Source organism: Pelophylax lessonae, assembly GCF_965119305.1.
Source record: "Pelophylax lessonae genome assembly, chromosome: 11".
Lineage (NCBI taxonomy): Eukaryota > Metazoa > Chordata > Amphibia > Anura > Ranidae > Pelophylax > Pelophylax lessonae.
The window spans coordinates 120374371-120387192 of record NC_138778.1 but is presented as its reverse complement, the minus strand read 5'-3'; the positions used below and the strand labels follow the sequence as shown (position 1 = coordinate 120387192).

The following is a 12822-nucleotide window of genomic DNA, read 5'->3' as shown; positions in this document are numbered from 1 at the left end:
CAATGAAAACAATTCTTAACTAAATCAATTAAATTCAGTTGCATTATGACATATTCAAGCGCAATAAAACACTGCTTCAGATACTTCTCTTCTGGCAAGAGTTAAAACATCAAATGAAAACTGCTGTAACTGTGTGCAGTGCAATGGAGCAAATGTCATAAACTTGAAGTGGAGGTGTTACACAGACATTTGAAAGTCCATACAATTATTGATTTCATTTTTTAGCTTTGCGTAGAGTAAGGAACTATTCTAACTCCTGTAAGGTTATACTGCTATGTGGAGATACTGCCAGTGAGATTTGCCAACACTTTAACTAAACAGTGGTTATTGGGTTTAGATATGCTTTAAACTCCTTAAGAAAAACTAGCTTTACCAAGTCAACGAAGAGCCTAAAGGATAGGTTCACTTTTTAGAAAAAAATAATAAATGTACAATTTTTTGCAGGTAAAAAAAGGTTCCTTTTTTTTTTTTTCCGAGCCTGTAAAGCATTGCCCCAACGATCAACAGATCGCTGGTGCCATGCAGGTCTCCTCCAGATCTGTCAGAATATCTGTGTGCCTGTACATCCCTTATGGGCAAGCAGATACAATATGGAAGGAAAAATCAATGAACTACCACTTCTCCCCATACTTCTGTCACAGCGGAGAAGGAGATAGCACAGAGGCTGCAGAATTGGGAACATGTTACATTTTCAACCCTAAAAACGGGTGGAACACGTAACATGTTCCCAAAGGTGAACTTATCCTTAACCACTTAAGCCCCGGAAGATTTTACCCCCTTCCTGACCAGGGCCTATTTTGCGATTCGGCACTGCGTAAATTTAACGGACAATTGTGCGGTCGTGCGACGCTGTACCTAAACGAATTTGACGTCCTTTTTTTACCACAAACAGAGCTTTCTTTTGGTGGTATTTGATCACCTGTGCGATTTTTTTTATCATGCGCTATAAACAAAAAAAGAGCGACAATTTTGCAAAAATAATATTTTTCACATTTTTTTATATGAAATTCCCCCCCAAAAAAATGTAAAAATCTAAATTTTTTAACATTTTCGGCCAATTTGTTTTATGCTACATATGTTTGGTAAAAAAAAATCGCAAAAAGCGTATTTTGATTGGTTTGCGCAAAAGTTATCGCGTTCACTAACAAAGGGAAAGATTTTTGTCATTTTTGTTGTTTTTTTTAACGCGTAATGGCGGCGATCTGCGATTTTTTTGCGGTACTGCGACATTGCGGCGGACAGATCGGACCCTTGACTGACATTTTTGACACTTTTGGGGCTACCAGTGACATTTCTACAGTAATCAGTGCTATACATATGCACTGTTACTGTAAAATTACACTGGCAGTGAAGGGGTTAACTTTTTGAGAGGGAGGGGTTATGTGTGTCCCTAGGGGCGTGATTCTAACTGTGATTGGCTGTGGCTTGAGCTGTAAGAACAGTGATCAACGGTCCTACATAGTAGAACCGTATGATCACTGTTTCTACACAGGGGAGAATGACAGGCGGCTTGTTTACACTAGCCGCCTGCCTTTCTCCCTCTCCACCGACGATCGCCGAGTGACCGGCGGACATCAGGTCCGCCGGTCACACGCGAGGGGGGGTCCGTGACTGCGCGGGAGCGCGCCTCCGGCGGCGCGTGCTCGCCTCCGGCGGCGCGTGCTCGCTCCCCAGAGCCTCACAGGCTAGTGACGTACCGGTACGTCACTTTGCCTGTGAGGGGCTGACCGCCGCAGTATATGTACTTGCAGCGGTCGGCAAGTGGTTAATTAATACCCGTGTGTCTCTTTTGACTTCTAGGAGGGAATTCCCTTCCTTCCTTTGGAGGGGTGTGACAAGCCTGTGACTGGCAGAAATCAGCCCACACCATGTTATTGCCAAAAAAATAAAGATTTGATATCAAATGAATATTTGGATGACAATTCATAACAATTTATTAATAAAAATAAATTATTTTTACTCTGTATTCCAAAGGCTTTTTTTATTTTCAATATGTGACCAGCAGCAGAGGACTGAAAGCTCCTCCTGCTTATGTTTCCCAGCAGTCAGGCTGGGAAAGATCTGGGTCATGTGACAGCTGGGAAAAAGGTATTTAGATTTTTTTTTTATTGAAATATTTGCAGTGCCATCATCTACATAAAGAAATAGAAGGGACAATGTAAATTAAACAGTGTGTGTTTAGTATAACTTTAATGCAATTCTTAAATTGATGACATCTTGAACAGAAAGCGCTAAACGTAGCTGGTAAAAACACAAGGGACAGTCTCTTTAACCATTTGCGCCCCGCTCACATTGCTGCTACTGCGACAATGTGGCACGATCCCGTCCAGCGACGTAGACCTACGTCGCTGGACTCCGCCCTTTGTGGGCGGCTCTCGCGCGCTGCCGGAGGCTCGCTCCCGCTGTGTTCAGTCACAGCGGGAGTCGGGCCAGGGGAGGAGCAGCGGCGATCGCCGCTGCTCTGCCCCGATCGTCGGGGAATCGAGTGAGGAGATCCGCCCGCCTGTGTAAACAGAGCGGGCGGATCTCCATAGTGACAGGGACTGACAGATCGGAGTGTTCAGCATAGCTGGACATCCAATCTGTCCTTCTGTCACACAGTCACCTCCCCCCCCACACGTCAGTAAGCACCAGGCATACATTAACCCCTCCCTCTCCAATAAAATTAACCCCTTCACTGCCAGTGTCATTTTTACAGTAACAGTGCGTATATATAGCACTGATTACTGTAGTAATGTCACTGGTACCCCCAAAAGTGTCAAAAATGTCAGTCAAGGGTCCGATCTGTCCGCCGCAATGTCGCAGTCCCACAAAAAAAATCGCAGATTGCCGCCATTACGCGTTAAAAAAAAAACACCAAAAATGACAGAAATCTTTCCCTTAGTTAGTAAACGCAATAACTTTTGCGCAAACCAATCAAAATACGCTTATTGCGATTTTTTTTACCAAACATAGGTAGCAGAAAACAAATTGGCCAAAAATTTAAAAAAAATTAGATTTTTACATTTTTTTGGGGGAGAATTTCATATAAAAAAATGTTAAAAATATTGTTATTTGTTCAAAATAAACGCTCTTTTTTTGTTTATAGCGCAAAAAGTAAAAATCGCACAGGTGATCAAATACCACCAAAAGAAAGCTCTGTTTGTGGGAAAAAAAGGACGTAAATTTCGTTTGGGTAGGTCGTCGCACGACCGCGCAATTGTCAGTTAAATTCGCACAGCGCCGAATCGCAAAAAGTGGCCTGGACGGAAGACAGCAAAATCCTCCGGTGGTAAAGTGGTTAAGAGTGATGACGACAACCTGCAACCAGGATTTCCAGAGAATGAATGTCCTGGAACACAGAAGCTTGCATTAACAAACTAGATCAAAAGCTGGTGTTTGACAAGGCTGATTCAAAGCTGACTTATAGCTCTAGAAGATGCTTTAAACCTACATTCATGCAAACCGGACCTAAGGATATTGTGACAGACCCAACTAGGACAGGGGCTTTTGGAGAGAACTAGGGGCAATCCCCCTACCCACTGATTATGTCCCATGAAAAAGCAGATCATTCCATAATGGTGGACAACCACTTAATGGATGCTGAGAACGTGGTTTGACCATCGCACCCAGCTGAAGCGCTGGCAGCCAGACAGAGAGTCAACAACCTCTGCCCAACACCTACTGATGGCAACTATTCCCTGCAGCCAATAATGGAAATCATATGGACCGACTATGTGAGCTCACTCTGCCTGACTAACGCATGTCCAGACCAGGTGGAGGTCTGGGACTTTGCTAGTCAACGTTGGATGAGGGAGAAATGTAACAGACTAAACCAGGACAGGGGTTTTTGGAGAGAACTAGGAGCAAGTCTCCTACCCACTGATTATGGCCTACGGAGAAAGCAGATCATTCTATAATGATGGACAACCACTTAATCATTGCTGAGAGCATTATTTGGATTACTTCTCTCAATAAGGACAATACAGCTTCTATTCTGGAGTGGATGGAAAGGTATAATATTAATCCTATACAGGATAATGGTCAGAGGAAATATGGTATCCCTCCTGCAGACTGGGTTGGAGAGGCTCCTTCACTTGGGACAGAAACATTTATCAACAATATCCCTTAAGAAATCTATGAAGATAAATTATTTCCAACTTTTTAGACTGCTGGAATATTGTAGGAATTTGTCTCAGACTGTTGCAGGATAGTCTGAGGTGGGGGTTTGTTACGTGTGTTTATTGTTAAGTAAGTCTTTCCCATTGTTCTATTGTTTCTGTCTTTTGGCAAACTTGGCTAACTCTTGGAGGTTCTTATGATGGAATTAGCCTTGTGTCAGCTCTACCTCGTTATCTTAACCATTGTGTAATGTTTTGGGTAAATATTTGAATTTATTGTTCATGTGGTGACTGATCTACTTTTCAAGTGTATAAAAAGCTGTATTTCTGTTCAATAAACAGTCATTTCTTTGGTTCTATCCCAACATCTAGTCTGTGTATAATACTTGGGTAAACTGGCTGGTATTAGCTCTCGGTCTGTTCGGAACAGTTTGGAGGGCAGGAGGCACTGTTATTGATGGAAGCAATGAACCTTATCGGGGTGGCAAGCAGTTCCATCACAGATATGCTTTACCTAAATCAGCCAAAGAAAACTTTTTATTTCACTGACTTCAATAATACTGCATTGAACAAATTGGGTTCACAGCTGGTGTTCGACCAACCTAGTTCAAAGCTGACATTTAACTTTGATACATTTAATAAACCAAGATTTACCCAGACTAGACCAAATGATAGGCTTTACCCAAACCAGCCAAAACCAACCTTTACATTTATAATTCATAATATACTGTACTTTACAAAACCCATCCTGTACTTTAGGCAGGATTTAAACTGGCCAACCAGCGGATTAAAAAAAAAAAAAAAAGGGGGAATAACTTTTGTGCCATTATGTTCTGATGGCGGGGAGCCATCAGAATACACTTATCCCTATTGCCAGCTATAGTTGGCTGGCTGATCATTTGTGAAAAATCCAACAAGCTTGTTTTACAGAGGTCACTCTGTAGATCAAGTTCTGTACAACCAGCCTGCACATACATGGATCAAAATAGAGCTGAGTTAGCCAAATTTCGATCCATGTATGGCGCCCTTAGTCAGAAAGAATCAAATTCTCATGATGATAATGGGACAAAAGCGTATCAACAGACTGAGGAACAGAAGCCTAAAATTACAAAGGAACATGGAAAGACTTCAGCAAGCACATGGACTTAAGAAAAAAAATGTAAAAAATAATATCCAGTACATCTCTGCAATTCATGCACATTTCCCTGTGTTTTATTGCTTTTAACACCCTTCAAGTACAGAAAATATCTGGCGTTTTGCCAGATATGCACTTTGCGCCTAATTTCTTGTCGTGGGCTGATAACATGAAAGGGAAATTTCAGCCTACATAAAACTCCTTTATTTACTATTGATATCTCTGTATAATAACATTCTAATTTTCACCAAGACCAGAAGCTGCAATTACAGCTGTACAACGACCCTCTTTTTTGAGAACTGGTGTATCTTATTGGATACACATCAGTTTGCTAAGCACTCAAGACAAGGACCAATGCTCTGCTGTTTTTTTCTAGCAAGCTAAGGAGAGGGGGAGGTGTGTTGGAATTATCTTTTTATTATATGAAGGGTTATTAATAAGAAACATTTAAATTGTTCTTGTTAAAAAATCGTTCTTGCCAAACCAATCTATTAACCTTCTACGATGAAGTGAGTTGCCATCTAGATAAATGAAAGCCTGCAGATGTGGTGTATCTGGACTTTGCAAAGGCATTTGACACCGTTCCCCACAAATGCTTACTGTACAAACTAAGGTACATAGGTATGGACCATAGGGTGAGAACCTGGATAGAGAACTGGCTCCAGGGGCGAGTCCAGAGGGTGGTGATAAATTGGATTCGATCTCGGATTGGGCGGGGGTGGCAAGTGGAGTCCCCCAAGAATCTGTCCTGGGACCAATCCTGTTTAATTTATTCATAAATGATCTAGAGTGGGGGATATCAAGCACAATCTCGGTATTTGCGGACGATACTAAACTAAGCATGCCAATATCTTGCGGGATGTGGAAACCTTACGAGCAGACCTGAACAAAATAATGGGGTGGGCAACTACATGGCAGATGAGGTTTAATGTTGAAAAATGTAAGGGCGTCAGAAACACGAATGCAAGCTACTCGCTAGGGGGAGAACCTCTGGGTGAATCTAAGATGGAAAAGGATCTGGGGGTCCTAGTGGACAACAGGCTTGGCAGTGGCATGCAATGCCAGGTTGCTGCACGCAAAGCCAACAGAATACTAGCATGTATAAAAAAAGGGGATTCATTCCAGAAATAAAGAGATTATTCTCCCACTTTACAAGACTCTGGTCTGGCCACATCTCAAGTATGCCATCCAGTTCTGGGCACCGGTCCTCAGAAAGGATGTGCTGGAACTAGAGAGAGAAGCATTGAACTTATTCTCTTTGGAGAAGAGACGCTTGAGAGGGGATATGATATCAATGTACAAATACTGTACTGGTGACCATAGCATAAGGAACAAACTTTTCAGAGAAAGGGAATACAATAAGACACGGGGCCACTCACTAAAACGAGAGGAAAGGCGGTTTAACCTTAAACTACGTAAGGGGTTCTTTACTGTCAGAGCAGTAAGGATGTGCAAGCAGTGGTATCAGAAAGCAACATCGATAGTTTCAAAAAACTATTAGATGGGCACCTTAAAGACAACAACATAAAGGGGTATACAATGTAAAGTTAACAGCAAACACACATACACACAAACACACACTTCATAGTTTGAACTAGATGGACTGATGTCTTTTTTCAACTTCACTATGTAACTATGTAACTATATGTAAATGTTTAACCCGCTTTAACACCACAATTTTGATACCCCGTCAGTTTTTTGCCATTTGTGTGAGATTTACCTTCACTTCCTGTTTCACAGCCAAAACAGGATGTGATAGGAAAACTCTGCAAATTAAGGAAGTCCGTTAAGGCCCCATGTCACCAAAACTAGTGTCCCTATTGGAAGGTTTCCCCTCTTTTATTGTTCTGGGGACTTTCACTGTCACTTTTGATGTTAACAATAAAGAGGACAAATAGAGAGGGGGAAAGTCTCTAATGGGGGTACAGACAGCAATAAAAACAGGTGTTCTAATCCAAAACTTAAAGAAAAAGTTTTGCCTTCAGTTAAACTTTAAATATGTTTGTACCTAAAAATGTACATCCCTGATTTGGAAAAATATTAACTCCATTAAGTATACCTTGAAGGACCACTATAAAAAATGAAATCTGATAAGTAGTTATTACCTATAATGATACTATTCAGTAAATATATGTTCCTTGATTTTAATATATACAGTATCTCACAAAAGTGAGTACACCCCTCACATTTTTGTAAATATTTTATATCTTTTCATGTGACAATACTGAAGAAATTACACTTTGCTACAATGTAAAGTAGTGAGTGCACAGCTTGTATAACAGTTTAAATTTGTTGTCCCCTCAAAATAACTCAACACACAGCCATTAATGTCTAAACTGCTGGCAACAAAAGAGAGTACACCCCTAAGTTAAAATGTCCAAACTGGGACCAAAGTGTAAATATTTTGTGTGGCCACCATTATTTTCCAGCACTGCCTTTACCCTCTTGGGCATGGAACTCACCAGAGCTTCACAGGTTGCCACTGGAGTCCTCTTCCACTCCTCCATGATGACATCACGGAGCTGATGGATGTTAAAGACCTTGTGCTTCTCCACCTTCCATTTGAGGATGCCCTACAGATGCTCAATAGGGTTTAGGTCTGGAGACATGCTTGGCCAGTCCATCACCTTTACTCTCAGCTTCTTTATCAAGGCAGTGGACGTCTTGGAGGTGTGTTTGGGTTTGTTATGTTGGAATACTGCCCTGCAGCCCAGTCTCTGAAGGTCCCATGTCTCATGGTTCCCTCAATGAACTTTAGCTCCCCAGTGCTGGCAGCACTCATGCAGCCCCAGACCACTACACTCCCACCACCATGCTTGACTGTAGGCAAGACGCACTTGTCTTTGTACTCCTCACCTGGTTGCCGCCAAACACGCTTGACACCATCTGAACCAAATAGGTTTATCTTGGTCTCATCAGATCATAGGACATGGTTCCAGTAATCCATGTCCTTAGTCTGCTTGTCTTCAGCAAACTGTTTGCAGGCTTTCTTGTGCATCATCTTTAGAAGAGGCTTCCTTCTGGGATGACAGCCATACCGACCAATTTGATGCAGTGTGTGGTGTATAGTCTGAGCACTGACAGGCTGACCCCCCATCCCTTCAACCTCTGCAGCAATGCTGGCAGCACTCGTACGTCTATTTCCCAAAGACAACCTCTAGCTATGATGCTGAGCACGTGCATTCAACTTCTTTGGTTGACCATCGCAAAGCATGTTCTGAGTGGAACCTGTCCTGTTAAACCGCTGTATGGTCTTGGCTACCGTGCTGAAGTTCAGTTTCAGGGTCTTGGCAATCTTCTTATAGCCTAGACCATCTTTATGTAGAGCAACAAATCTTTTTTCAGATTCTCAGAGAGTTCTTTGCCATGGGGTGCCATGTTTAATTTCCAGTGACCAGTATGAGAGAGTGAGAGTGATAACACCAAATTTAACACACCTGCTCCCCATACACACCTGAGATCTTGTAACACTAACAAGTCACATGACACCAGGGAGGGAAGATGGCTAATTGGGCCCAATTTGGATGTTTTCACTTAGGGTTGTACTCACTTTTGTTGCCAGCAGTTTAGACAATAATTGCTGTGTGTTGAGTTATTTGAGGGGACAGCAAATTTACACTGTTATAAAAGCTGTACATCACTACTTTACATTGTAGCAAAGTGTCATTTCTTCGGTGTTGTCACATGAAATGATGTAATAAACTATTTACAAAAATGTGAGGGGTGTACTCACTTTTGTGAAATACTGTATATACCAGGGATCCACAAACTACGGCCCTCCAGCTGTTGTGCAACTACACATCCCATGAGGCATTGTAAAACTTTGACATTCACAGACATGACTAAACATGATGGGAATTGTAGTTCCTGAACAACTGGAGGGCCATAATTTAAAGACCCCTGGTATATACAATATATACACAGAACAAGCAGGTCATATGCACTTTCCTATGATCTCTGATGAAGCATCTAAATTATGTTGTCTACACAAGTCCTTACAGAAATTAGCCTTACTCAAAAACAGAAAGCAAAGAGCGCTGCTGAACTGAACTTCCCTCTGAGTGCTGCAGCACCAAAAAGGTTAAAGGCTAATTCCAAAAAATTTGAACTTTTATCCAATTATGGGAGAGGGAGAATGAAAGATGTTTTATTGGCTGAAGTTCTGCTTTAATGTGTTTTAATAAAATACACTTAATTTGGCAGCAGGACACTTGGTGCTTTAGATTTCAATTAATAATAACCATTATCCACCTATTGTGGGAGATCAACTTCGAATAATGAGCAAGCAAAGGGCAGTCCAAGCACAAAGCATCAGTTTTGGGGCAGAAGTTCTGCTTTTGTCTGGCAGGGTGAGTACATCATTTTTTTTCCCATGCAGGATGTACACCTAGCACTAAATCACTGGGATTATACAGGTGTCCTGTCAACTCAGGTTTAGTTTCACAAATAGCCCTCACAGACATGTAGGCTACGCAGTTTGTAAAAACAGACAGGAGCTCTCTCTCTCTCTCCCACCATCTCTATTCAGCCATCTGTGACTTCCCCTATAATACAAAACCTGGGGTGGGCCAATGTCATGGGATGGTCAAGGAGCCCACCCCCATTTCCCCCCACACTTCTGAACCCTCAAAACACAGAAATGCAGACTCCGTAGAAGACTTTCTTCAAAGGCTTTCTTCTTTGAAAACCATTTTACTACATATGCTGGCCCAACCAGGGTTGCAAGTACTTGCCATCCCAGATATTACACTTGTTTCTCTGGGGCTGATTGTCACTTTGTAGATGAAGCACTAAACCCAACTGATGAGCAATTAAACTAGAAGACTTCAAAAGTAATGAAGAACAGATGAAGTCCAAAGTCACAACAGACCTTCAGCAGATTGTACTTGTGCAACAACCAATTCATGATAGCTTTACTTATGTATTAAATTAAAATTCAAGCTCAACACTAACTACTCTTTAAATTGTTCCCTTCCCCCTTTCCTACATATCCCACCTACCCTGCATAAAAAAGATCTGTGCACTTACCTTTTTTTTCATCTAGCCCGGTCACAATATCCTGTAGCTGTGGCTCCCACGAGTCACGCTCAACAACAACTAAGAATTCCGGAAGCCCTGAATACATAGGCTCTCATGACCCAGCAGTTGTCATCGCTCCCTCCTCTCCACTGCAGTAGCCACTCACTGACATAGGGGGGAGCTGGAGCTGCAGGCTCACGTGACCTGACCAAAAACTAAACTAAAAAATGTTAAGTATACAGATAGTAGGATAGGTAGGAGGAGATATTCTTATTAATATTTAGTGTTAGGATTAAATTCCACTTTAACTATTTTCAGAGGGCCAAGATATATCTGTTAAACTATTGAAAATATATTGTTAACTGTCAAACCAAACTCCAGTGCAAAGCAATGACAACTGATAAGGAGGGGGGTAAGCCCAGATTAAGAAAAAACTAATGGCATAGCAGCCTTGTGACTTGTATTAGTTCCTAGTAAACCTTCTCATGAAGCTGGTTCATGAGAAGTCAATCCATCGATTGACTTCTCATGAACCGGCTTGTTGGTAAATTTTCACTTGATTAGTGCATGCAGCCAATTGGCTGCAGGGCTGATCAGTGTATCCTGAGAGCAGAGGGGTCCAACTTTCAGAATACAATGACACAGCAATTAAGATTCCCTCATTCACATCAAATGTGTGTATGGGGGAATTGGCTCAATTTTTTTTTGTCCACCTGGCTGGCTGAACAAAGAAGACTAAACCATCCAGATTTTCCCATCCAAAACACTGCCTTCAAACTCTAATCGATGTTCAATCCAAGCCATGCTAAAGGACCTTACATTGAAGCTTTTCATGGCTTGGTCTACTCTGATATGATCCAGATGTGTAAAGACCATCATAGAACACACAACCTCACCAAAGATGAACACCTCGCTCTAAAAACTTTGGAGGACAATTCTGACATTGCCATCAAATCAGCTAATAAGGGCAGAGGCATAGTTGTTCTTAATAGGGCCTACTATCTGCAAGAAGACTACAGGCTGCTGTCAGATACCAGCACCTACACCAAATTACCCAAAGATTCCTCAGACCAATTTATTGCTGAATTCAACCTCCTCATCAACCAAGCCAGATCAGATGAAATTATTAATATAAAAGAGAAAGCCTTCTTCCTAAAGGAATTTTACCATATTATGTATTTCTTTTACCTACCCAAAATTCACAAAAACCCTGTTCAGCCCCCAGGGAGGCCCAGTAGCCTCTATGAGTAGCATTACCTATGGGCTCTCTCAATATATAGACAACTTTCTCCAACCCAAAGTGCAGGAGCTACCCTCTTACATTCGGGATTCCTCCTTTCTTCTTGATATCCTGACCATTTACACATGGTAACCCTCTTACAGCTGGCTGTCGCTAGATGTCACTTCTCTCTACACATCCATCCCACATAACATAGGTCTCAAAGCTGCAGAATTCTTCCTTTTCCATCATTCCCATATCAACCCCAAACAAGCCAGCTTTATTTTAGAGGCCACCCAATTCTGTTTAGAGCACGATTTTTTCACTTTTGATTGCCAATTCTATTTACAGACCAGGGGCACAACTATAGGTACTAGCTTTGTTCCATGCTATGCCAATCTCACGATGGGAATGTGGGAACACCAACACATCCATCGCCATAATCCATTTGCCTCCCATATAATATTTTTCAGGAGATATATTGATGATATAATCATCATAATATGGTATGGCCCCCTTTTCATCATTTCAATTTTTGTTAGTCACTGTAACAGAGGCATAACTAGAACCTTCAGGGCCCGGTGCGAGAAACCATGAAGGGCCCCCCGGACCCCTAGCCGGGGCCCTTCCCTTCAAGCCTAGGACCCTTTCACAAGTTCTGCAGTGGGCCCCCTTCCTGCCATCTTGGGGCCTCCCCACGGTAGTTGAATGCCAGGGCCCGGTTGCAAGTGTGACCTTTGCGATCCTGGAAGGTCACCCACTGGTGTCAGTAGTTTTTATTTTTTGGTATTTTAATTGAATTATTTTTTTATCATTTATTTTATTTTTTAACAATGTCACTGACTATGACTCTGTCCATTCAGAAAAGGAATGAGCTGGTAAATTACAGATTTACCAACCCCTCCCTGGTTCTCTATTGTGACATATCCCCTGCAGCAGCCGGCAGGAGAGAGGAGGCAGCACAGTGGGGTGGGGGGGACCAGGGGAGCACACAGGGGCCCAGAGACAGCAGAACACAAGTAAACTGGATAGGAGGAGTGGCGGGGGCAGCGTATAGAGGTACCAATCTCCTCCATTTTTCTCCTGCAGCTACAGGAGGAAAAAGGAGGACAGTGATTTCTCTACATGCTGCCCCCGCCACCCCTCCTATCCAGGTGTACAGGGGAGCCGCACAGTCCCCCTGGAGCATGGGGCCCAGTTGCAATTGCAACCCCTGCAACCCCTGTAGTTATGCCCCTGCACTGTAACAATAATGAATTCGGCCTATCATTTACTTATGTTAGTGACATCCAATCCTTGGTGTTCCTAGATCTCACTTTAAGTCATTACGGTTCCAATTTCTTATCCAA

The 12822-nt window shown here is 42.3% G+C and overlaps 1 protein-coding gene across 2 annotated transcripts in view; it reads right to left on the bottom strand.

Annotated features, from left to right (window-relative positions):
* Positions 1–12822, bottom strand: part of ZNF385C (zinc finger protein 385C) — a 330357-nt gene that overhangs the window by 82850 nt on the left and 234685 nt on the right. The window lies entirely within an intron of this gene.